Source organism: Phacochoerus africanus, chromosome 6 (assembly GCF_016906955.1).
Source record: "Phacochoerus africanus isolate WHEZ1 chromosome 6, ROS_Pafr_v1, whole genome shotgun sequence".
NCBI classification, from domain to species: Eukaryota; Metazoa; Chordata; class Mammalia; order Artiodactyla; family Suidae; genus Phacochoerus; species Phacochoerus africanus.
Genome location: NC_062549.1, coordinates 120,169,139 through 120,197,060, shown reverse-complemented (window position 1 = coordinate 120,197,060; position 27,922 = coordinate 120,169,139). Strand labels below are relative to the sequence as shown.

Genomic DNA, 27,922 nt, shown 5'->3' with positions numbered 1-27,922 from the left:
CAACGTTACTACCTACCTCACTGGCTACCATGTATACTGTATGGTGAGGTTTCTCAAATTTTTCCACATGATAGCTCTCATTGAAAATAGTATTTATATAGCATACTGGGTTTAAAAAAGAAGGCTTCTTCCAGCAGAGACTGAAAGCTGGGGAAGGTCTGGCCCCAGGCTTGACCCAGAAGCCCTGCAAACCATTCACACACATCAGGATGTACGGGTGCACCTGCTAGGGAACTCTGTTTGACACTTGAAGGAAATGGTAACATTGAAAAACTACTATGTATTTCTTTCATTTTCTTTTCTTTTCTTTTTCAGTTTGTTGGAGCCTAAATTATAGCAGGAAATATTTCTGTATTTTGTATCTCAACTCTCTACTGGAATAGATTGCTTCCAGTGTCCTCGATGATGAAGATTATGAGAAGTAAGTGTTTGAGTTTTGTCTCCAATAAATGCAAATGCAAATGCAATTAGCAAATGAGTCTGCTTGTAGTGACTTGAAGTTTTCTTTTTTCCTGTAGCTTTCAATAATAAATTGGGGGTTCAAAGCAGCAAACTGGATTTCTGAGCTGTTTTTTAAAAAGGTAATTATTAATGGTTTGGAAGAGAAGAATGAGATGGCATATCTATGCAATTTGATTTATTTTCTTTTGAATATCTTTTATTTTTAATTTAAGATGTTTTTCATCTGACGTGTGTAATAATACAATCTCCAAAACAGAATTAAGCATGCCAATCGGTTTAACTTTAGAAAGAAATGTCTTTAAACCCATTAGAGAGATGAGGGTGAGAGAAGGAAAAAGCATGAGACAGATAGACAGACTTACTGGCAGAAAGGGGGGGAGGGGCAGAGAGAGAAAGAGAGGGATTGATTTATCAATTTTCTTTAGTGTGTTCAAAATTTTAACAGTTCTTCCTGTCTCAAAATTGTTATATGTAGCTTTAATCTCTTCTACTACAATGCAACTTCATTTTCTCTTTTTATGTCTTGGAGGGCAGAGGGCCCCAAGAGTGTAAGAGAAGTTAAAGAATAACTAGCTCTACAACCATGATTGGGTAGCGTTGACACAACTATAAAATGAAAGCTATTCCGTTTGTTCTATAGCCCTTAAACTTTGGAAATAGTATCCGATAGTGGAAAATTAAAAAAAAAAAAAAAAGTCTGCCATGTTTTCCAGAGGAAAAGGATCATATGTCTGTACTCGTGATAGATTAGGTCAATTGCATTTCTCTCAAAAGCTTTTAAAAATACAAGTGAAGTCTAAAAGAAGTTGTATGTCATCATGATGATGTCAGTAACCTGTGACTCTTAAGCAGTTGAGTCCTATGTTCATTTCACTTTATTAATAATCTTTTGTATATTTCCTGACACATTATCCTGCTCATACTTCCGTAATAATCTCTTCAATTTTGAAGACAGTCTTGTTGCAGCATGTACTCATGAGAGCTGGTCTCATCTGTTGGAGATTGAGATCAGGTACCAGGAATACCCTTTGAGCTTTTATGATCTTGAAACCAGCGTGAAATTGGATCACAATTACAGAAAAATGCCCAGTCTGTAACTATTTGTCTCAGACGTCTTAATGGCAGCTCTTGTACTTGAAATGACTTAAGAAGACTGTTCAACATCAAATCACTTCTGAGGAACTTACTGAAGTACATTTGAACTTTTTCGTACTTCTAGAAAATTTTGGAGAAACTGCTGGCTTCAACACATGAGTCCCTTGATTGTGCCTTTTGTTTTTTGCATCAAATGGATAAACAGTGGAATTTTGCCCATTTTTATAGGGCACAGCAGATCCATCTCCTCATAACTTTGAAATATAGAGGACATGAAACTATATATCAGCTATCTCTAACATATTTATAACATTACTTATAATCTTCAATAATAGTACATATGATATATTAAATTTACCCAACATATTAACTATTTATTGGCATTTTTGCAAACATTGACTTGACACATAGAAAAATGTCTAAAAATTATTGAACACATAGGAAAATGCACTATTGTTATTTTACAGCATTAAGAGAAACAAATAAGGTGAGTTGGTGCTATCTCACTTATTATCTAGACATCGTTCTTATTCTCATATTTTCCAATTTGATGATTAAATTTTAAGCATCAGATTTGGAGGAGAGGGGGAGGTCTTTCTGTTCATGTCTAACCCCTGAAGTTCTGTTAAGAGAAACAATTTCCAAATGCCCACACACACAAAAAAAAAACTTTCATTCATGAATAAATTTATATGATAAATTTATTTCCAGAACACTTTAAACTAATGTTTCCTACTAAGCCATTTTACAATTTTGAGTTGATATGAATTATGCCATTGCTGAGTTATGATTCTTCTGTAATAGTTTCTTCCCAAGAACTAATCGACCACATTTCCTAACTCTGTCAAAGAGACTTTGCTATTTTATTTTTAGGTTCTTTTTTTCTTTGGCTGTGCCCATGGCATGTGGAAGTTCTGGGGCCAGGGAGCAAACCTGTGCCACAGCATAACTGGAGCCACAACAGTGACACCACCAGATCCTTAACCCACTGAGCCACAATGGAACTCCTTTTTAAAAAATATTATATTTTACTTTAAATATATTAGCTAATCTTTATTATAACTATTGGCTAATTACGATACTACCTTGTCTACAAATGTGGTAGGCCTGAGATTTTCTCTATAATTCAATAACCAAGTTGAATGAATTTATTTTGGCTATACATGGAATTTGTCAAGTGATATTTTGTTAAGGTGAGCTCAATTTAGACAATAAAATTTAATTTCAGAAATATAGCTCCATTCACCCACTTAATAGCAGAATATATGGAATAATATATTAACTGTTATTCATGAGAAAGTAGAAAAGTCAAAATAATTTTCTGATTTTTCTGGTCTGATTATTAGTGATACTGATATACGCTCTTACCAGCTTCTATAGTTAAAACTATATAAAGCAGAGATATAGATGAGGCTTTTTTAAAAAAAAGACAATCACATAAGATTCCTTCCAGAACATTAAGCAGCTACTCAGAAAACTGTTCTGAATGAATATCATTTTGCAAAGATATTTATTACTGTTACATCTCAAATTATTGCTACTGCATGAATAGATGGGTTACATCTCTGGTCGGTTGTCTACCAAAGAATCTCCGTCTATAAATCTATATGTATATTTTAATATGAAGTCCACATTTTATTTTTTAACTAATTAATTAGTTAATTAATTAGGTTTTTGCTTTTTAGGGCTGCACCTGTGGCATATGGAAGTTCCCAGAGTAGGGGTTGAATCAGAGCTTCTGCGGCTGACCTACACCGCAGCCACAGCAACGCCGGGTTCATAACCCGCTGAATCACGACGGAACTCCCAAAGTCCATATTTTAAAGACATGAAGACAAAAAGGGAGCATCCTGGTCTATGACATTGGGGAGTTCTTTTCTTTCTACCCCAACAGAGGCCATTTGTTTGGAGGTCAAGTCCATTGTGTGTGCTGCGTAAAATTCCCAGAGTTTTCTCTCCCTGAGCTTTATCTGGAAACGTAGTCTCACATTTATTAGTGAGAAATTCTAGCCAGGCCAGATCACCTTAGACCCTGCCATCTGTTCTGAGCCCGTATCATTAATGCGGCGGAGCCTCCTCTTTAGCCAGTGGGGCTACACATTCAAACAACACATCATGCTGCTTCCTGACTTTCAATTTGGTAGCATTCTACTGAAATTGGGACACACAAACAATGTAAGTACAGTGAGAACAACACTTTAAAGCATGGATTGTAGGGATGAGTTGATAATCCCTCTAAAATTTTGGCAAAATGCCTTGGGAACCTTAAAATATTTGTATCATTTGAGGCAGTAAATTCTATTTCTGGAGACCTGTCACAAGGAAAAGCTAGAATGTTGACTAAAAGTTGTACTGAAAGGTTTTTATGACATGACATTTGTAATATTGAAATATGGGAATTACAAACATCCAGCAAAATGTTACTGGGCAAATAAATTATAATACATTCATATGAGGAAAAGAGATCACAGATAATTAGAATTGCTTATAAAATTGTTTATCAAATAGGAAATGCTTTACAATAAATAAAAACTGACACTTGAAAACAAGTGTTAAAAAAGGATTACCTAAGGAATAAGGAATTCATAAGGAATCATATCTACATATATGTGTATATCTATACCTTTATATATATATATATATATATATATATATATTCATCTTTCTCTCTAATATTTAAAATGCATAGCAAACTTAAGGAGGTAATGGAATGTCCTATGTGTGCTTTTAATTTTCTTTACACTTTTACACACTTTCAAAATTGCTTAAGCTTAGATGATATTGCTTTTATAATCACAAAAATCTTATTTAAAAAATAGACTCAGCTCCTGGTACTGGAGGAAAAAGTGCCCTTTATCAAGTGATGTACCCTGACTGACAGCCCAAAAAAACACCCTCAGACAATCCTCATGTACTTATATCACTTACGGGCAACAAATTGGGATATATTTGATAACCTGGTTTGTATAATTTTTAGTAATAAATGAGGCACTCGTCTTAATGTATAGATAAATGTTTTTCAGGGTAAAACAACAAGGGTAAGTTGAGAGTTTTTCTAAATTCCCAAAGAAGGTTTGAAAATAATAACTAAGAAATAACTTAAAAATCATATGGAACAAGACCTTTATAACCCACCAAACATATTACAATCAGATTATAATTAATTTTATTGCAACATTAATTTTTTCCTGAGAAGATGATTTCCATGTATACTTTAAATGTCTTTTCGTAAACAATATTGACTTTGGAGAACTTGAATCTGCCATGTTTGGAAACCAATAGAAGTTGATTCATTTCATTTAGGGTAGTTCAAAGCCAAGTCTTAGAGTCAGTAAAGCACCTTTGCCTTAGTCCTAACGATGACTATGTTTTGTTATCGTGCCACCATGCTGATAACTACAGATATGGAGGAGAGTTCTTAGGTCACCAATAACTTAGAAATAGGCCATGATAGCTCAATTCCTCCTAGGAAGACAGGTCTGAGGAAGAGTGATGGTGCTATGAGATGATTTCTGTCTGTGATAAATACCACAGCTAGCACATTTTCTTTAGCACATTTTCACTGAATACATATAGGAATAGAAAATGCTTACAAATGCACTGCATCAAGTTAACATGTATGACGTTTACCCAGCACCAGACGTGCTGTATAGCACAAGATTCCTTACACAATAGGAACAAGTTGAAGCTGAATGCTCAACGGATGAATAAATGATAAGGATTCAGTGAACCCTGATTTCCTTCTCCCTCATCTCCATTTCTTCCTTAATTGATAGCTGAGTCAAAACAACTCTACAGTGTGGCCCAGAAAATTTCACGCTGAAAACAATACCAAACAAACAAAAAATGTACTTCTCAGTGTACAGACCAATGATATGAAATTGATTTTCATTAACATAATTTTTAAATCTCCGGAGTAAATTCAAATAGTAGGCAAAATGCTGTGGGTTTTAGTTAAAAACTCAGGAAAGTTGAAATTTTTATATTTGCCTAAAGAATAACCCTATATGTTTTCATGATTCCAATAAAAGTATTGGTAAGTCCCTAATGTTATATTGCTGAGGAGCTCCATATCAGAGTGAATTTGCATGAAGAATGCAAATTTCATTTTTGCAATAGTGACTTTCATCGCATGTGGGCTATTACATTTTTAATGGATGCTTAGCAACTGACTATATAGCCTCCGTTTGGTAATGTGTATTTTAGGAAAAGAATCACTTTCAACAGGAGTTAGAAAAAGTCTAGTTTTTATGTTGATCGATGTGCATTATTCATCAAAATATTTAAACAATATTAAGCCCATCCTCTGAATAAATCCCAAGCCCATCCACTGAATAAATCCTTTGCAAAATTATAGGGAAGTAAAGCATAACTGATGGAGGTAGCATCCAACAAATGCATATGATTTGAGTTTTATGTGTATTTTATAGATAGCAGAAACTTAATAATAACTATTTATCTTTGGGCAGAATTTTTATCAGGAGGCTAAGAAACTAAAATTTTGATATCTCTACTTTGACTAATTTGAAGATGATGTATTTTTTTGAAAATAATTTTAAAGTATTGACCTACCCAGTATTACTAAGTACAAGTTTTACTGGAAACTACAAATGCAAAACAATTGAAACACTGATCATTGAGAAAAAAAATGGAGAGGGGATAAAGAAAGGGAATGAAAAAATGGTTTTATTTCTCAGTCAATATGCCATTGCTGATTAAAGAAAATATGAGATTTCATTGTATGCTACAAAGGAGGTTGGCATCAAAGCGTCCTTTTGGTAACAAGCTCACTATATAAACCACAAAAATAGAGCTGCATTAAAAATACAATATGTTGAAACAGTAATTTTTAAATGCTATGTAAATACTATGGACATTTTAAATTCCAAGGTAAGCAGAATCAGCAGATAGTGACAGATTTAAATTTGCTAAAAATCAATAGAGGAGCCATAAAATGCAATTTTCCTAAACCAGGCTGTAACTTCAAGTGAGCTGAACCATTCCTGATTCAACCGAGAGATTTTTTAATAGAACTTAAGAAAGCGGATTTAACATTGTTTCATTTTATTAGTGGTTGAGCAACATAAATGTGAATGCTTTAAAGTAATCTACATTATATTTTTACTAGCTTCAGAGCCCCTATATACATATTTTATGTTCTAGTCAGAAGCTTAAATAGTTTTGCACTCTAATTATTATTTGCAGATGGTGTTTGTTTTTCTCATAATGACCAGTCAGAAATCAGTACTCTGAGTTCATGAAAAAGAATTATTTCATGTTGAGTAGCAGTTACTCAGTATGCATTCCAGCTCTTGCTCTCAGAGGGAAAGATTTAAATAATGTATGGCGGGTTCCTTTGTAATGAGGTGCTCTTTTTTTATGTTTTGTTGTGATTTTGTCACTTTGGAGGAAATGTCGTTAGTTAAAGGGTCACAAATCATATCAAGGATTTCATCAATGCCATATAATTGATCTATATATCTTTTAATGGGTGGGTGAATGTCATTCAAGGCTCTTGGGCATTTAATTCAAATACTAAATTTAAGAACCATGAGCATATTGATTAGCTAGGAAAAGCTATAGAATTGTGTGCATAAGACCTGAGCGGACATCTTTTTTTTTTTCCCTTCTTTTCTTTCTCATTAAAGATTGATCTAAAGATTTTTTTGAGGGAGACTTATTTGATAGATGTAGTCACTTTTTTGGTTCCCAGAGTGATAATAAAAAAAATCGCTCAATAAAACACCATTTCCCTTTTCTCCTGTGTCCAGCACTCCTTCTCTCTTCAAATGCCTCTGTTTTCTTAAGGCTTCTTTTGAAAGTGAAGACCATGGGGAAAAACAAAAACAAACAAACAAACAAACAAACAAAAACCCCAACCATTCCTGAAGAGCCAAGTAGCTCCTTAAAGCACTGAGTCGAAGCCTTGCTTCTAAACGTTGTGTAGCTTCTAAAACAGGCTATCTTGAAATAATAAAAATAAGAGTAACAAATCTCAGCAAATTTTAACAAAAGGATAGGCTTCCTAAAGGTATCTTTCATTATTTTGTCATCTCTTTTCTTAAATGTTTCCTGCATGTGAAATCGCTTGTATCCTCCAGTGCACATGACTTGTTCAGGTATTGATATTTATTTTGTGCATTTCTTTTTACTGCCTACACATTTTGCTATTATGCCATGTCAGGCCCTTTGTAACTGACAGTATGTGCAGCCCTGTATTTGGGATACATGTCTGGGAGGCATAATAAGTAGCAGCAAAACACATAAAACACAAATCAGCAACCTCCTATGCTAGAGAAAATCATTTCTTTTACCAAAGTTCTGTAGTATTCTCTTAACTTAAAACATTAGCATGTTAATTTCACCTGTTTTCCAAAGAGCATGCCATTATTATTGACATGCTGCTGGCTTTATGGTCCCAGGATGCATGAATTATTAGTGTTGCTTGACATTTTTAAATCCCTAACTCTATAGCCTATAGCTATACTTCCCGTTAGCTATTATGGGCTTTAAGAGGCCATGCTAGTTCTTGATCAATGATGGCTCAGTAATTCAGAGGTGTCAGATTCTCTTGTGGGTTAAAAAAAACAAACAAACAACAGCAACAACAAAAAAACTTGGTTGTTATTTTTGGACTTTATAAGACATTATATAAATAAAATTATAAAGCACTGTTATGTATCTGATGCTTAGTGGACATCTACCCTGATTTTTGTAAAGAAACTACAGTTATTTTTCTGCTATTATTTTTTTAACCCTAAAACAGTACTATTCAAATCTAAATTATTAGATCTTAGCCCCTTTCTCTCAAAACGTTCCAATGAAATATCATGATATCACTATATCATACATAATTGAATATGTCTGAATATTTATTATCTAAAAAAACTCCACCTGATTAGGAAGAATAATGAAGATATTTGAGTTACAGGAAGGTATAGCATATTTATGAGTCTTTAATTTTCCAGGAACAACATACTGATTCTTAATAGAGTGAGTTTTTTAAATGGCTATTTGCTTATCATGGAAAGATAGAAGCACTGAAACTATGAAACATAAAAACAGAAATATCAAAGGCACCTGTTCTTTTTTCAAAGAATTGTGATCTTTATATTTGCCTTCTCAGTTTATTTTTCATTCATTGCGAGATGTTAACTGACTCCAGTTTTGTGAAATCTTCAGGCAAATCAGTGCATCCTCAGATACTCTGTGTTTGGGGTTTTCGTTGTTAAAGAATTATAATTTATTCTAAAGTATATTTGTTTCATTTTTCTCCCTTTAATGTACACCTATCATGTCCTGTCAGCAGGAAGCACTTTAAATTAGGACACTTGTAATGAAACTCAGCACAATTAATTGCCTGGTATTCTTTTACGCTAGATCTATACTACATTTATGCAGCTAAATTGTGGGTTTGGAAACTTGCTTTACCCAGACTGACTCCCAGTTCATCAAAGGATATATTTCAAAATCGCAGTGATTACTTCCAATGATCAATTTAGAATAAGAAACTATTTTTCAGGGTTCTCTTATTGACAAATCTAATAGCTGATTTTAAGTCCTTGTCCCAACTCTAACTCTGATGCATTTCAATCTGTGGGACAGTTCTATTTTGAAATACTCTTTTTCTGTGGCTTCCATTCTTCTCCTCTTAGCACTCCCATCACCTAATCAATTTTTCTGTTCCCTTTCTGAGTCTCTTTTCCCTTTTCCCATCCCTTAGACTATTCTTTTGGTGTGCTTCTCATTTACCAAAAGAGCACCTGTGCAGTATTTACTGTGTGTGCTAGAGGGTGAAATCTCTGAAGTATGCCAACGTGCAGATGGTAAAGGCATGGTCCTGAAGACCTTGACCTTTAATAGTGAAGAAATCATGTAAACATATCATCCTAACTAGATAATGTCATTGCTTCTCTTCTTTACATATTCTGCCCATGACTTCTCACTGTTCCTCAAGACTTCAACCCCAATGGGCAGGATGGGCTGCCCATTCCTGCCCATCCCTGACAATTCTTATCTACAGCTGCATTTCCAACTCCTAATTGGACCTCTCTATTTGGATGTCTGCTGGACCCTTGAAACTCAATGCGTCACAAATTCAATTTTCTCTGAACCAGTGACCCTTTTCCTTTCAGAAAAATAAATCATTGTTCCTCTACTGGGTTCTCAGTCTTGAATGTTGCCACTTGTTTTAATATTTTCCCAGTCTCATAACCTTGAACTTATCCTTGACTAGTGTTTTTTTTAATTATTTTTATTTTTTATTTTTTATTTTTATTAAAGCATAGTTGATTGTTATGCCAGTTATTGCTGTACAGGAAAGTGACCAAGTCATACATACATATATATCCATTCCCATTCTTGCATTATTTTCCATCATGGTCTATCCCAAGAGCCTGGATAGTTTCCTGTGCTATATAGTAGGACTCATTGCTTATCCATTCTAAAAGTAAGAGTTTTCATCTTACCCTGAATCTGTGTTTTTAAAAGGTCTGCTTTTTTTTCCCCTTCAGAAATGACTTCTGAATATCAATTCTTTATTGCCCCTTTCTTATTTCAGTCCCACCTCTCATCTGGATGAATGGCAATAATTTCATATCCTATGTGCTCCCATGTAGACTAATGGAAACATGAGGTGCTTTGGACTCTTTCAGAATGATTAAAGCACGGCGGCACCACCAACTGCTTACGTGATCTTAGATAGTTAACTACTCTAAGCTTCAGTTTCTCATGAATGACACGAAGTAATGATATGAACATTTCAATTCATTGACAAAATGTATTGCAGAGTACAATTTCTGGCATGTGTTGAACACATACACATTAGTTACCTTCTCACTTTAATGCATCACAAACAACATCATGAGAATCCTCTTCCTTTACAATCTTGCACATAATCTCCTAGAGAAAATCTTCATTGACTTCCCATTGCTTAAAAATCACACTCACCTGGATATTTTAATGCCAGTTTACATTTGTTTCCTCATTTCCTGCCTGTCCATTCCTGGCTTCTATTTGACCAAATTGCACTAAGCTTCTCACCACGCATTGAGCTCCCCGAGCCCCATGAATACTCTGCGCTAAGCTAGACTATTCCTGTCCCCATTTTGGAAAGGTCTTCTTCCATCTCTTCTCTTGTAAAACTCCTATTCATCTTCAAAACCCAGATCAAATTACACATTTTCTGGAAATCTACACTGACTCATCCAAGAAGAAAGAGTTATTCTGTCTTCTGTGCTTCTGCATAACTTTGTTTACAAACATAATGGCAACCAATTTCTCATGATTATTCTTATATGACCTTTAGATTGTAAAACAATAATAACAAGGACAACTGCAGTAATAATTAACATTCATGAAGTGCTTTCTATATGTGAAGCATTATGTGGTGGCCTTTATGTTGCTTATCTCATTTAGACACATTCAGATCAATGCTCAAATGTGAGTTATAAATTAATCAGTGGATTAAATGAACAAAGTTGTGCTTATATACGGGTAGCAGAGATTTCAAATTGGCTGCCCATGGACTGAATTTGGCCCATAAATATGTTGTTTGCTTTGTGTGATATTTTTTAAAAGTTAAGACAGTATTTAAGCTTCAGGAGATTTGCGTTTTTACAGGAATCTCTGGGTTTACAACTTCTCCTGAAATTTGGATGTTCTGATAACACTGGGCCAGTATTCTCATGTGGCAACAATTGGCTAGAACTGAACAGCAGCTGTTTCCTCTGCCCAGGACTTGCAGTTGACAGTTTAGCACAGCCCCCAGCAGGCCTATTTCACCCATTTACCTTACCTGGATGTCTCCTGTTGGCAGTTGTAATGGAAGAAACTAGCTTGGAAATTTGAAAAGTTTATAAGAAACTGTTACTTTTAGTAGTACATCATGTGTTATGATGCAAGATGAAATAACCTTTTCTACAATGTTAGCAATATACACTCCTAGATAGTCGTTAAGGCTGCCGTGCTCCTGGTCAAAGACGAAGCACTTCTGCAGGTCATGGGAAAGCAGCGTGGAATCCAGGCGCTCTACAATGAGTACGGCATCAAATCCAGAAGCCCAAAAGTACTTCAGTGAAGAAGGCACCCACAATTTTAACTGTCATTTTAATATTATCTATAGGAAAGATAAGGGGGAAGCGGCTAGAATGAAGATCAATTTTCTTTTTATTCTATTTATGTTGGTATTGTGAAATTTGTATATCACCATGTAATTAGAAACAACAATATAAACAAGGAAAACATAAGTGGGCCAACATTGTAGTTTGTTATACTTCACAGTTTTTTTGTAGTCTTTTCAATCTGGTGATGCTGATGCTAGTATTATTAAAATGATCTAATAGGTTATAATATTTCCAGTTATTCTAAATCCTTAGAGTTTTGTAGGACCTTGAAGGAAGTTTCATCATGAGAAAAAAAATTGACTATATCATGGTTTAATTGTTTGTGTTGACTAATAAGTGTAGCACTAAATTTCTGTCCCTAGTGCTTTGTTGACTGTTGGACCAGAGTATGTATTAGAGAACTGATTTGGTGGAGGACTTTGAGTCTCTTAAATTATCATGAAAAAACTAGCTCAGATTTCTTTGAGGTGTCACTCATCATTCAGCAGCCCTGGTAATATTAGAGCACTTCACTTTTTTCCAAAGCACTTTCACATGCTGCAAACTTGCCTTTAGGTATTGCAATTAAGTTAATTTAGGATATTTAGCTTAATGGAAATATGAACAAGGAGAGCTCAGAAAGGAGGGCGACTGATTCAGGACTTTTCTTTCTGGTTCAGCAGACTGAGATTTAATAATCCTGATGAGTAAGTAACAGGAGAAGCCATGGAAGACTCTGGAAATGTGAACATCGTCATCTGTATTAGGTTCTTACCATTTATGGATTTACCATTTGAAACGTGTCTATTCGCAAACTGCTCCCAAAGTTTATGACATTTCAAAACTGTGATCCGGTTTCAAATCTTAAAATCTGAATTATTTTCCTTTTACCTCTAGTATTCTGAAGAAAATCACTTAGCTAGTATGTGAGTCTAGGTACACACTAGACATCAGTGCTGTCTGTTGTTCTCTAACTATCGATGCATACAAAGCATCTCACTTAGAATGGTTTAAAAAACACGCAACTGTTTCTTTGTAGGAAGAAAATGGTCTTCAAAAGAGAAGCGCTGAGATTCAAAAACAAAAGTGATTAACTTCTGGTGAAAAGATTTTTTGGCTGAAATAGACCAACATTGAAAGCAGTGTTTCTGTTGGAAATTTGGAAACTTAAGATTTCAAAAATTAAAAATATTGAGAGTCCATATATCCTTTAATACCAGTTTCTTATTTTTCTTAATGGACAGGTTTGAGTTTGCTAGTAGGTCAATTTAATCTTCATTTAGTAAAACAAAAAACACTTACTGAGTGCCCATTTATGCAGATTATGGGATTAACAGAGCTCAAAACAAAGCATTGTTGAAAATGAGCTTCCTTCCAAAGATACTCCTCACCTTCTGGATTTAAAGACTTCTATTTCTGGTCATACAGTCCTCTGATTCATCACTTTCCTTTTCATTCTGCTGTATCTTTGCATAAACCTTTTATTTGCCCTTGCATGACCTCTGTGCCTAAGAGCTATTTTTGGTCCAGATTCAGCTCAGGTGGTAAACTGTCCAGGAACCCATGCCAAGAAGAGTTGAGCATCTTTTCTGTTGGCTTGAGTCTACCCAACAAACGTGCTCATGACGTTTTCCATTGTAATGAGTTTATCCATTCCTGTGTGCCTCTACACGAGTCTCTCCATCAGTAGGACTTGAGCTTACTAAGGGTTTAAGCCATTTATGTTTTCAATTAGTGGGACTCTCCAGTGCCTAGAAGCATAAACATACACTTCATTTCTGAGAAAGCTAAGAGACCCACAAAAAGAAAAATGCCATCTGGGAGAAGGGGATGATGACACAAGGTGGACCCTATCTGGGATTGGGGTTGAATTGGAGCCGCAGCTACTGGCCTATGCCACAGCCACAGCAATGCAGGCTCTGAGCTGCATCTGTGACCTAGACTACAGCTTGTGGCAACACTGGATCCTTAACCCACCTAGCGAGGCCAGGGATCCAACCCGCATCCTCATGGATCCTAGTCAGGTTCCTTACCACTGACACAATGGGAACTCCCACAAATTTTTGTAAAAATGTATGAGAGATGCATACATTAAAAAACTCAACTACATATGTAATTTAGGTTGTGTCTATGTATTAAAAAAGATAACTTATAACTGCATGTCACTAATTTATTTTTTAAATTATCATGATTTTACATGCTTCCTTATTATGATATTAAATATATAGATACCAGACCTAGACAAATTTTGTCTTAGTTTGATAATTGTTCTAATTATGAAAATCTGATAAAGCAAGAATTTAATCTGGCATAACTCTCTTTTTTGATTTTGCTTCAAAAATCTGTATTTATTCCATTTTAGTGTCATTTCTGTCTCCAAAATAAAGTCTTTAATATATTGTTTTTTTAAAAAGATTTACTTAATTATGTCTAACCTCCTTTCAGAATTTTTACAAATAACGGCCTATAAAAAAGCTGATTTTTAAAATTAGGAATATTCAATAATAACGACATATCCAAAAATGGGCCTAGTTATTTACTTTTGCCTGAGAATGTGACTTAAATCAAAGCTTTCCAATTACATTCTGAGAAAAGAAAAACAGGTTGTGTAAAATAATTTTATGACCAAATTATTATCTTTCTTCACCGAAGGCTATGAGCACAGTACTAGGCCCTGGGACAACCGAAAGTAATTAAAGTTCTTGCTTTTGAAGCACTAATAACCAAGTAAGGAAGACAGACACAGGAAGGAAAATGCTGATATGTGAAAAATAATTAGCTAGAGCTTTGTTGCAAGTGCCAAAGGAGCAGAAAAGGAAGGGCATTTGTACCAGTTTGAAGGCTTGATAAAAATGGATGGAGATGATGCTGAGTGTTAAGGATGAATAATCCAAGGTGAAGTAGTAGGGAAGGGAATTCCAGGTAAGGGAGATAGCAGGTACCAAATCATGGAGTTGAAAAATAAAGTACCTGCTGAATCAAATCCATGAACACAGAAGGATGTTCCTATCTCAGGGCCCTTGCACTTGCTGCTTTTCCTTCTGGAAGGCTTGTCCCCCCAGAAAGTCAAGTTTTTTTTTTTGTTTTTTTTTTCTTATTTTAGTCATTTTTTTCATCAAATGCCATGTAGTCCTCCCTAATTTGTGTTCTTTATCTCTTTACACTACTTCATTTTTTTTTCCAGAAGAGTTACTACTATATGCTTATTGTTTATTGTCCACATGAAAGCCTGAGATATATAAGGGCATGAACGTTATATGTATCTGATTCAAATTCCTAGATTCTAAGTCCCCAGAACAGGAAGTGACTCCCCCTAAAGTCTTTGCTGAATGAGTGAAAGAATGCCCCTAGAAATACTAATAGCAAATGAGCATATCTGAGATTCCACTTTGCTTCTGTGACTATTTCAACACATAAAATGATGTAGGGCAGGAAACATGATAAGCAACCCTGAACTTGAAGATGAAAGCATGGCGTATGGAGAGGAATAAAGTTCTCCATAGTCCACTCCTGTTCCTAGAACTGCTCCATCAGTTTCTTAAAGATCTTCTGAATAAACCAAAAGCCTCATATGTTTGTAGGATTAAGAGTTAATCTTACATATTAAACTTAAATTTCAATCCCAAATTAAGTGACAGAGAGCATCTAGATCAAATATCTCTGAAGGAGCTTATGTCATAAAATATTTAGTCGTGACTAAATTATAAATTATATGGTCATGACCATCATCTTCTGAAGATTTTCTGGCCTAGAGACCCTACTCCCATAATACTATACTTTTACCAGGGTTTCGTAATTCTGTAATAAGTGAAAATATGAACCTCATTTTCACAAACCAGTGCATTCATAATTGCTTTTAATTTGGTGAAGTTATGCTTGAAATTCTCAAGAAATGTGTATTTCTTTCCAAATATATATTGACATTGTATAATTTATATTTGCACATGTCTAAATGCTCTACATGTGCTGAATATAGATTGTGGGAAAATATTTGAATTATAGTAATAGGAAAAGTGATGTAGTGGTTATAAATAGGCCCTGCTAATTATTAATATCTCGTAATATACATCTTATATTTGAAGTTAATTACTTTAAGTTAATAAAAAAAGGCAGCTATCTTATTTGATTATAGGGTATGTACAAAGACCTATTAATCATTGCAATATAGGTCATGCACTTTTAAAATATTTGAGAACATAATTTGATTTTATATTATTTTACATACTTGCCAAAACGTCAGGCATGAATACAGCATTAATGCTCAATAACGACACTTAACACATTAAACTACACTTTGAAGAATACGTATGTCCAGAATATACAGAGTCCCACTTGTCTGTTTTTGCTTTGGTTGCCTGTGCTTTTTGTGGCGTGGAAATGAAGTCATTGCCAAGACCAACATCATGAAGCTTTGCTTTATGTTTTCTTCTAGGAGTTTTACCGTCTTACATTTAGGGTTTTAACCCATTTTGAGGTGGTGGTTGTTGTTTTGTTTTGTTTTATTGTCATGGTGTAAGACAAGGGTACAGTTTCCTTCTTGTGTATGTGAATATCCAGTTTTCCTAACACAATTATCAAAGAGACTATCCCATCCCATTATGTATTCTTAGTACCCTTGTGGAAGATCAGTTGACTGTAGATATGTGGATTCATTTCTGAGCTCTCCATTCTGTTCCTTTGGTTGATATGTTGATCTTTATGCCAGTACCCATACTGTAGCTGTGTAATATACTTTGAAGTCAGGATAAGTGACACCTCCAGCTTTGTTAATCTTTTTCAAAATTGTTTTGGCTCTTCAAGGTCTTTTAAGGATCCATATGAATTTTAGAATTGTTTTTTAAATTTATATAAAAAAATGCCATTAGGATTTTGCTTGGGATTGCATTGAATCTGTAGATTGCTTTGAGTAGTTGGCCATTTTAACAATATTAAATCTTTTAATCTATTAACACTGGACATTTTCCCATTTGTTCATGACTCCATTACTTAATTTATTTTTATCAAAGTTTTGTAGATTTTAGTGTTCTTTAATCTCCTCAGTTTATGCCTAAGTATTTTATTCTTTTTGATGCTATTATAAATGAAACTATTTTCCTAATATCCTTTTCAGATAGTTCATTGTTGGTATATAGAAATACAACTGATTTTTTTTTTGTCTCTTTGCCTTTTCCAGGGCTGCTCCCGCAGCATATGGAGGTTCCCAGGCTAGGGGTCTAATCGGAGCTGTAGCCACCAGCCTACACCAGAGCTGCAGCAACTCCGGATCCAGGCCACATCTGCGACCTACATAGCTCACAGCAATGCTGGATCCTTAGCCCACTGAGCAAGGCCAGGAATCGAACCTGCGACCTCATGGTTCCTAGTCAGATTCGTTAACCACTGTGCCACGGTGGGAACTCCGATTTTTTATGTTGATTTTATATCCTGCAACTTTACCAAAGTTGTTTTTAGTTTAACAGGTTTTTTGTTGTTGTTGTTGTTGTTGTTTTTAAGTCTTTAGGAAACAACAATTGAGTGAACAAGCAGTCTATGGAATGGGAGTAAATATATACAAGCCACATATCTTGCTAAGGGTTCAGTTTCCAAGCTATGTGAGAAATTCCACAAAAAACAAATAATCCAATTTTTAAAAAAGGATTGAGGATTTGAATAGATGTTTCTCCAAAAAGATATACAAATGGCCAATAGGTATATTAAAAGATGCTCAACATTAGTAATCAGCAGGAAAATGAAGAATACAAACAATGAGATATCACCTCATACCCGTTAGAATGGTTATTATCAAAAATAAATAAATAAACAAGCATTGGGGAAAATGTGAACTTGGAACCCTTCTACACTGTTGATGAGATTGCAAACTAGTACAGCTGCTATGGAAAACAGTATGGAAGTTCCTCAAAAACTTAAAAATAGAGCTGTTATGCAATCCAGCAATCTCACATCTGGGTATTTACCCAGAAGAACTGAAATCAGGATCTCATCTTGAAGAGTTACTAGCACTTCCATATTCATTACACCAATATTCACAACAGGCAAGATGGAGAAACAACCTAAACTTCCATTAAAAATGAATGGACAAAGAAAACAGGGTACATACACACAACAGACTATTATTCAGGCTTTAAAAGGAAGGACATGTTGCAATGTGACAAGATGAATGAATCTAGAAGACATTATACTAAGTGGAATAAGTCACAGAAAGACAAGTGTTTCGTGATTCCACACATGAGGTATCTAAAATAGTCAAACTCATAGAAGCCAAGAGTAGAACGATGGTTGCCAGGGGATGGGAATACAGAGAAATGAAGAGTTGCTAATCTACCGGTATAAAGTTCCAGTTATGTAAAATGAATACGTTTCAGCAACCTGCTGGACAACATTGTGTCTATAGTTAAAAATACTGTGTTGTACATACACAATTGTGTTAAGAGAGTAGACCTCATGACAAGTGTTCTTACCACAGTATTTTAAAAAGGATATAATATATATGTACGTATGTAATTTAAAAATGTATGGGTTGTTTAAAAACATTCAAAAGCACTTTTCTTTTTGTTTTGAAAAAACAAGTTCCATTATTAGAAGTAATTGGTCATTTATTTATTTATATATTTTATTTTTTATTCATTTTTTTTTGTCTTTTTTGCCATTTCTTGGGCAGCTCTCGCGGCACATGGAGGTTCCCAGGCTAGGGGTCGAATCGGAGCTGTAGCTGCCAGCCTACGCCAGAGCCACAGCAACATGGGATCCGAGCCGCGTCTGCAACCTACACCACAGCTCACGGCAACGCCAGATCCTTTAGCCCACTGAGCAAGGGCAGGGACCGAACCCGCAACCTCATGGTTCCTAGTTGGATTCGTCAACCACTGCGCCACGACGGGAACTCCCTAATTGGTCATTTATTTAACAATCAACATTATAATGGAAGAAAGGGTTTTTTTTTTTTTTTTTTAACTAGACGTCTGAAATAGTTACTGAACTTGAATTACTGTAACTGAAAAATATGTAATTATGAAAATTTGAGAAACCTTCAAAATGTGAATATATATTTCAGAGTTTTTTGTCATACATCTACATGAGGCCAGCAGATATTGGCTATGTGTATTCATATTCTTTGTAAGTGGTGTAAACAGCACTATTTAGCATTTATATACCACCTGACAGAGCAGTCAGGCATCACAAAGACATTTATTTGTTAATCATTAAAGGAAACAGGTGTCAAGAACAATTTAGAGTGTATTATTTATGTCACCAACAGGCTAATTTTATAAACCTTACAATTCAGGAGTGGAAGGAAAAAAGCTACACAAAAAAGCAAGTCTTTTGGTTTTCATAGGTTAGAAGAATTGGACTGCTACATAGAACATGTAAAAATTTTTGCTCCTATGTTGTCTTGGGGAATATTTTTCCATGTATCATAGGAACTTGAGAGAGAGTGACCCCAACCAAACACATCCATCATGTAACTTCACATGCTAAGAATGAATTGGCTGTAAGGTTATATGACAAGAATTGGGTCTAATCTTCATGCCCTAACTGCTTTCAGGAATGACAAGTGCAGACATATGCACAGTCACAAGGACAGAACTTAGAGCGATCAGATGTATGACATCTCATGCAAAATATTTAGATACGACACAAAAGTGGTTCCCTCTTTTTCAGTTTTCAACTTCAGAGAGATTCATAAATGAAAAAAAGTATAATTACTTTATGATTGTAGCTTATAAATTAATTTTTCGGTTCATCAGTACAATAATATCTTATTAGCATAAACATATTAATTTTACCAAATCCAATCTGCGCCTGTCTTTTTCATTCGTAGCTAGGACTCAGCTCTTGAGGTGAAAGGAAAGAGTTAATATTTGAATAAATGATTTTGCCCATTTAAACTTAGAGCAGATGAGTCTTAATATTTACATATTCATGATTTCCAGTATTTTGATTAATTTTCATGACTTCAACTGACACTGACAGTTGAAATAGATTTTCCAAATCTTTGAGTTATCCATATAGCATAAGGCATTGTCAATACTTTTCCTACAAAGAAAGACTACATGTGAAGGGTAAAATATCTTAGGAATGTATTGATCAGTTTAGGAAGAAAAATAAAACTAAAGTTAATTGTCATTGAATTGGTAAAATGATTTACATATGTCAAGAATTCTTGGCATATTGTTTTTTACCAAACCCCAGGGAAAAAAAGCAGCTATATCAAATTTCATTGAGAAGCAACTAAATCTTAATGTTAGCTACCAAATAGATACACGACTTCTTTCAAATGTTGTGCGTTTTCTTCAGTTCTAAAAATAGCGAGTACCAGAATGTTTTAGGTAGATTATTCTAAGGGAAGCAGCATAGCATGGTAATAAATTTTGGAACAGGCTCTTCAGTCAGATTGCTTTTTTAAAGCCCTGCTCTGACATTGCTAATGTTTTCTCTTGAACAAATTGCTTAACCTCTCTGTGTCCATTGTCTATCCATCAGACTGAAAAAATAATGCCTATCTCCCAGGGTGGTTGCGAGAATTAAATAAAATAATCCATTTCAACTAAGCACAGTGCCAGACATAGAAAATGATTCATATGTTTTCAATGTTATTGTTAAAACTCAGGTAGTCTCAGTTTGAAAATAGGAGTTCCGGTTGTGGCGCAGCAGAAATAAATCTGATGAGGAACCATGAGGCTGCAGGTTCGATCCCTGGCCTCGCTCGCGCAGTGGGTTAAGGATCCAGCTTTTCCATGTGCTGTGGTGTAGGTCATAGACACGGCTCAGATCTCACGTTGCTGTGGCTGTGGCTCCGATTAGACCCCTAGCCCGGGAACTTCCATGTGCCACAGGTACAGCCCTAAAAAGCAAAAAATAAATAAAAATAAATAAATATATTGGTCAGTAAATTTTAAGACTGTGGGGTTTAACTTTTTTACATACAATTTGTTTGAAAGTGCTGTTTTTAAGAAATGTTGACAATTTGGGGGTGTAGAACATTTTTCTGACTTCTTTCTTCCCTGAAAACTTAAAAGTGGAATTTCAGTTGTTTGCATAGCACAATCATTTAAACATGTTTCTAAGATACTATCTCTAAAATTACCTCCAGAAGCCTCCTCTCTGTTTCCTGTAGCTTGTATTCTGTGGCAATGTAGATGAGATAAGTATGGTATTGCATGCTAAAATATTCTGCAAAAGTCAGCATGGCTTTAAACAGTTTCTTTGGTTCAATTATCATCCAAATTATCACTATTTATGTATCATTTCTATTACTATACACTCCAAGCAGCTTCATAATAAAATTCTTAGTAGGAAAAAGTAACTAACACAAATAAGGAAAAGCAAAACACGCCCTTATATTTTCTCTATGCATACATTTACTTTAGAATCCTGTTGTTTTGGCTGAGCTTTCCGATATTTGTACTAGGTGCACAATTAGTAAACTTGGCACTGGAATATATGTTTCAGGGGTCAAAACCATGGAAGAATATAGTCCCTTGCTTTGTCTGAAATTGGCCAAAACTTTTTGTGATAATAGCAAATAAATCATCTGCTATATTTTGCACACAGTACACCAAAAAAAAAAAAAAAAACTCTCTTGAGGCTTCTGTTGGATTGGAATTGTTCTCAATGACAGCAGTAAGTGCATGTAACTTAATATTATGACCCAAATAAATTATTTTATTCCACTGACATTTTAAAAAATACCTATGACCTCAGTATAAAGTTGTGGGATTTATACCATAAAGAAACACTAGATAATACCTAAAACTTAGAGTGTTTGTATTTTTATTAATTTTGACCTAAAAAAAAAATAAATGCAGTTGAGACTACGTATTACAACATCTTCTATAAACAAGTTTTATTATCTTTTAAATTACTTTATGAGGTTACAAGCCATCATAATTATAATATTCCAGAGTAAATTACTTTAGATAACAAAGAATTTAACAAAATTTAAGTCAGAAACTTCCTGTCAGTTAATACAGTAGCTTTTAGTATCCTAATTTATCTTCTTTTTTGTTCTTTTAAGAAATAGGTGCCCCTGAAATATCTGAGTCTATCTTTCCAGGTCCATATGGTTTTGAACAAGTGGTAAAAGTATTCACTATTTGCTGTGTACTCACACTTGTATAGTTCAGCTGGAATACCATCTGGTGGGGTACTCTTCCCATTTTCCTCACTTTGATTGCTTTCTCAATCTGGAATATGGTAGCTCAAAAGTCCAACAGGTCTCCAGATGGCTGTTGGATCATTCTATGTAGTATCCATCAACAGTATTTGATGGGTTATTTAAAGTTTATCCAAGGCATTTGCAAGTTAATTATTTGGTCATAAAATAGAAATTTAATCTGAAGAAATATCACAATCTTAGCTTTTAGGGGTGAAATCTTATGGATTATATTAAAGAAAGAAAAAAACCCCACATTTATATCTTTCTGAGAAGCAGATGGCTACTCTTAGTGTTAGTTATTCAAAATTGTTATATACCCAAGATTGCTACATACTGGCTAAGATGATGTTTTAGTGGAAACAGTGTCTTTACATAGAGACCATCTTTGTTCTTTGAGGGACAACTATTGAAACAAGAAAGCCTATAAGATTAAATCTCTGCAGAACAGTGTGGCAGACAAACGGAGCTATAAAGATCAGTTGATGGAAACAATCAGATCATAATGATAACAAGAAGATGAGATAGAAGATCAGAGTGTAAAGATACGAGGAAATTATGATGTATATCCTCAGGGGAACATAAATGTGTCTAAAAGAGATCATGGTTTATCAACCTCCTTTTCTGCCTTCCTACCAAAGAATGTCAAATCTTGACTGAATTTTGGAACACCAAAACTGTACAGTTTCCTCATATATTATTCAACATTTTCCATTTCTCCATGGTTTTGTAAACGAGATGGGAGTAAGAAGATTGTTTTCTCCTATCTCTAACCAACTCCTGTTTTATGCTTAGTTCATTTTAATTCCATCTCTGTTACATTTCCCATTCTCTCTTCTCATTCATTCATTTATCCTTTCCTTTTACTAGTTACTGAATACCTAGAGGAGATCCAGGAAAGATAACAGAAGATGTAGAGAAAATAACTCAGGGAGCTCCTAGAGTGAGGAGGAAAAAAGCTATGCGAACCAATAAAATGTAATGGGTGCGAGGAGGTATTCATAAGGAAATGTGAAATCCCAGAAAGTCCCTAAATCTGTGCGTTGGATTCCAGCTTAATGCATCTTCATATTTTTCTGAATCACTATCTGTACACAAATTTGCCTCATTTTATCCTGCACACAAGATTCACTGAAGCGTGTTCAATGACATCATTTGTTGCATATGTGGAAGTATTTGCAGCTGGTTTAAAACTTTTAACAAGCAAACTCTACCTGAAATTGGAACATACATAACTTCCAATTTACCTCATCTGTGTCATACATGTGGAAATTGTTTCTGAATTAATTACCTCCTCTTACTTAACACGAAGTAAAAATAGAAAAGATGTTCATGATTCTTGCCTAGTTTTTATCCATTCTTCAGGTAAAATTTTACTTTATAACCTTTACAATAGGAATGGAATTTAGCTTCGACTTCCACACTCCAGCTTTCAGTTTAGATGATCACGTGTCTTCCTTTATGAGCTTTGCTGAGATGCTATTGAAAGTGGATTTACATTCTGTTGCCTTCATCTCAGAAGCAATGTATTAGCTCCCTATTACGTTTTACATTTATTTCTGAATTGATTGAACAATGACATTTGACCAATATTTATGTTTTAGAATTGATTTAAATGAGAATTAGAATTGTTAGAAATTATCTGAACGCTGAATATTGCCTACTCCAAGTATGAGGCAAAAGATTTATGAGACATACTGGTTTCAGTTTGTTTATTTTGATGTATTTAATTTTCAATCACGCCTGCAGTTTGCAGAAGTTCTAGGACCAGGGAGAAATCCTGTACCACAGTAGTGACCTGAGCTACAGCAGCGACAATGCCAGATTTTTAACCCACCGAGCCACCAGGGGACTCCTATTTGTTTTTTTCTTTTCTTCTTTTTTCTTTGTTGGCATATGGGGTTCCCTGGCCAGGGATCCAATCTGACCTCATTGCCCCACAACAGGAACTCCAAGGCTCCGATTTATTTTTAAATCTAATTGTTTTATCACCTGATAGAGAAATATAAAGCTAGTGAACAAATTCAATTTTCCATTTAATTCTTGTCACTTCGTACTAGTTAATTAAGAACATTTGGGCCTAAACAAATTTCACAATAGTCATTAAAAAAAGGCGAGTCCTTACATTTTGTACACAAGAACAATTTAATTGATTTTTCTTTTACTTTTAATTAATTTGTTGTGGCATTAGGTAGATATGTTATTATTATGAATTTGTATGTAAAATTGATTAAAATTTATTTTCATAAAATATCTATAATGATTTTATAAAGTATTAATTTATGTTTTGGTAGTGTAATGTAAACATTTCAAAATAAAGTAAAACACTCTAACTAGCACACATGTATACATATAATCTAATGACAGGATAGTGTAGAAAACCAATCTTTGCGATAGTCCGTGTATTTTTTCTGAAATGATGAGTTCACATGAAAATATTTCAATATGTCTTTGACAAAAAGAAATTTAGTTTTTTTGTCTTCACCAAATATGCTGTGCATTTTGGAACTCAAATGCAGTCATTATAAAGAAGAAAAAATAAATGAGAAGAGTTACTGTCAGAAAATTACCTAAATTTTGTGTTTTATAAACACAAACTGTAGTAGTCTTTCTTATGGACTACTACAAACAGAATCCAAGTTGAGAATATTGCTTGGAGGTATCAGTTTCTTAAAAACATAATAACCAATAAAGACTAATATTTTTGGTTCCAAGTACTTCACCCACCCTCCCTCTTAAATTTGTTCCTCGGAATTTTTCTAAATTAATACAACGTTTCAAAAACGCATCCCTGCATCAAATCTTTGTGTAAAAAGTTGGGATTATCCTGAGGATCATGCTAACTATTAAAACTGAAGGACAAAGCAGAAAATGTACACCTAAAGTATTTTGATATGTCTCAGTGTCTCTGCACTTGAAATTACCTTGGCTTAGAACACTCTTGATCAAGCATTGATTTCATTCCAGTCTTTCAAGATCTCAGATATTCACCTTATCTCAATTGCCTTCCTCCATTTAACCTTTGTCTCCTCAAGGCATTAATATCCTCTGTGGAAGTTTTCTCAATTTGTTACTTTTTTCCTCTCTGTATTGGTTTGATTGTTTATTGGCCATTCTTATGCCAGAAGCTTCATGTAAGTCTCAACTTTGTAGTTTTTATCAGTATAATCCCAGTACCTACATAGTGCCTGGCACAGAGTAGAAGTTCAAATAAATACATGTTGAATAAATAAATGAGTGAAATCAAATTTAACCATACTTTTTTTGCCAAAATCTCTACTGGCGCAAAATTGCCTAAAGTTACATATTTTTGTGTTTGTGAAAATCATATATTCTAGGTCCTTACAAATCCTGTGAAACTATTGTTTATTATTTCTAATACAAAAATTGTGGCATTCTGTCAATATTTATGCAATAGCAACATGAGGGCACAGAGTGGGAACTGCTCAAAGAGATGATAATTCTTTTCACTTTGCCATCATTTACATTTTGTCAACTTTAGAAAAGGAGAAAATGGTGAGAAAAATCTGTAAAGAGTTTACACACAAAAGAATATTTCAACGAAGGAAAATATGTCAGCTCACTATACCATATTTTGTTCTTTCAAAATATTACAAAATTGACATGGGACATAATGATGTTTGATGTTCAAAGAAAAATACAATATGTTTAGGAAACTGTATATGTGATATGGATGCATCGCTGTGAGAAATACATAAGGAACCGCTAACATTTCAAAGGCACAGCTTTTCAAAATGGTATGTATATGTTTCTAAAATTGCTGGTGTGCTATAATTAATTTTTATTCACTTTTCTTTTATATACAATTTTCATAGCTTATCATGAATCCCTAGAGTGCTATGATTAAGTCAATATGTGTACTTGATAAGCATGTAAATGTATTGAGTATTTAAGTATAACGTTCCTGATACAGCCTAAGGTATTTCACATGAATATATCCAACATTTTGCTTTTTGAAGGGTGATAAATGTACTTTTATGCTTCATCACACATACTGTAAATATCCTTTATACTTGCATTAAATTCCCGCCTTGCTTCACATCGTCTGTTTAATTTTTTAATATATGCTGCATAATAAATGCATGATGTTAAATTCAAACTTTGTAAGAGTTTGACCCATGATAAGTCAATCCCATATCTTTCTCTGTGCTTCACTGATCTGGCCAGAATATGGACTTTTTTTATACATGAACGGGACGTGAGTGAAACCATGAAATCAGATGAGAACCTGGGAAATACCAGAGAAATATTGTTCAATGGCATTATTATTACTGTGAATGATTTTTTCCAATTTTCTTTCTCAGAAAAAAAGAAAAAAAAAAGAAACCTTTGCTGAGATTATTTAAAATCACAGAAGGGTAAAGCTAGTTCTATCACTTAAAACTACTGATAAAGGACATGAGAAACAGGGTGTTTAAGGTCACATTTCCACTAGTGGCTGAAGTAGGAATAGAGCTCCATTCTACAAGTTCCCAAACAGATGCTTTTCTCAGGCATCACTCATCTTCACATGCTGTTTTGAAGATTTCGAAACGGCAGTGAGGTGGGAGAAACTGAACAGGGCTTTAATACAAAGTGGCCCTAGGATCTTGAACTTATTAGCTGTGTGGCTTTGGGTATGTGACAATCCCTGTGAAACTCAGTTTCCTTATTTATCAAATGTTCAATAATAGCACCTGGTACATAGGATCCTTTTGAGAAGTAAATGAAATAATAGCTAAATAGTACAATGCCTGACAGAGGGGTAGGCATTCAAATAAAGTACACGATTATCATTGTTTGCAATAGCATTTTTTTAAAAAAATTAATCATTACTGAAAGCGTGAGTAATCTTACAGCATTCTCCAGGATTCCACAATCACCGGGTGGGCAGAGCTCAACCGATGCTGGAAGATTCCAGCATTGCTTTGGCAGACTGTGGCTGCACCCAGTTTAGAAGTAATTAGTCCTACTCAACCAAGGTAATCGGGAAATTGGCTCCCAGACCATATTTGCAATTTTATGTGGAGAGAAATGATTCAATATTCAGTAATGGTTAGGTACTTTCCATGTTCAACCCTGAGGTCCTTGTGTAAATAGAATTGTTGTTGAAATGGAATGGAAGTTTTGTGTGGAAAATGACAGCAGGAGCAGCCCCTTCATCAGATTTACACAGAAAAGGAGGGGATTGTGCCATCATGGGAATGCCAATGAGAAGATGCACGGAATGTGAAAATCAGTTACTTTTAATGTTAATGTAAATATTAGCAGTAATAATTGGACATAGAGTGGTCATTCTAGCCCCTATTTCATAAAGGAGACAAGAACCCCCTGTTTATCTGTCATATTATGCTCGAACAATATTTTTACTTCAAATAAAGGCACAGAAATAGCTTATAAATTAAGTTATATAAGATTACCCAGTAATTGAGTAAAGAATGGGACAATTATTTCTATATGTGAGGGAGAAAATTTTTGTAATGAAAATAGTGATGAGGAGGCAAATCCTCGATAGATTAAACCCCATGCCTGTCAAACTAGATGTGATCCATGACATTGGAGTTACTAGGAGCAGGACTTTTCTTGGAGAAAGCACTATTGTAATAAGATGGGAAGCTGTAATTTCTCTAAAGTTCAGTTTCTCACCTCTAAAATAAGTGGGATTGTACCAAAAGACCACGTAAGTCTCCTCCGGCACTAAACTCTGGAGAAAACTTTCATCAAATCAAACCTAGTCTTCTTTCTCCTTATGACCCCAGAATCCATCAGGACTAAGCCTTGAGGGGGGACACTTTACCTCTCGAGGTGCTGTTACCAATCAAATCAATACCTGGGAATATTAAGGGATTTAGGAGTGAGCCCAGAGACACTGCTTTCAGCATCACAACCTACTTTGCTCCTAGCCCTTCAGGACAGCATAACCTCAGCTTTGACTCTAGTAAGAAATCCCAAATCCAGGGTCAAGTTGCTGAACTGCACCATTGTCCAGAACTGGGAAATCAATTCCAATATGCTAGCCCATTCCCTTGGTGGCTGTGATATAGGTGAAATCACAAAATCAGCTTCCTTTTTTAATGCTCACATATCTTGACACTCTTAGCTTGTTTCA

General features: G+C 34.7%; 1 long non-coding RNA gene across 1 annotated transcript; it reads left to right on the top strand.

Moving 5' to 3' along the window:
* The first annotated feature begins 320 nt into the window (after nt 1–320).
* LOC125128953 (uncharacterized) lies at nt 321–11,705 on the top strand. Its single transcript, XR_007135356.1, has 3 exons — nt 321–421; nt 519–581; nt 11,504–11,705. It is a non-coding gene; the product is annotated as an uncharacterized LOC125128953 (long non-coding RNA).
* Nucleotides 11,706–27,922: the final 16,217 nt, after the last annotated feature.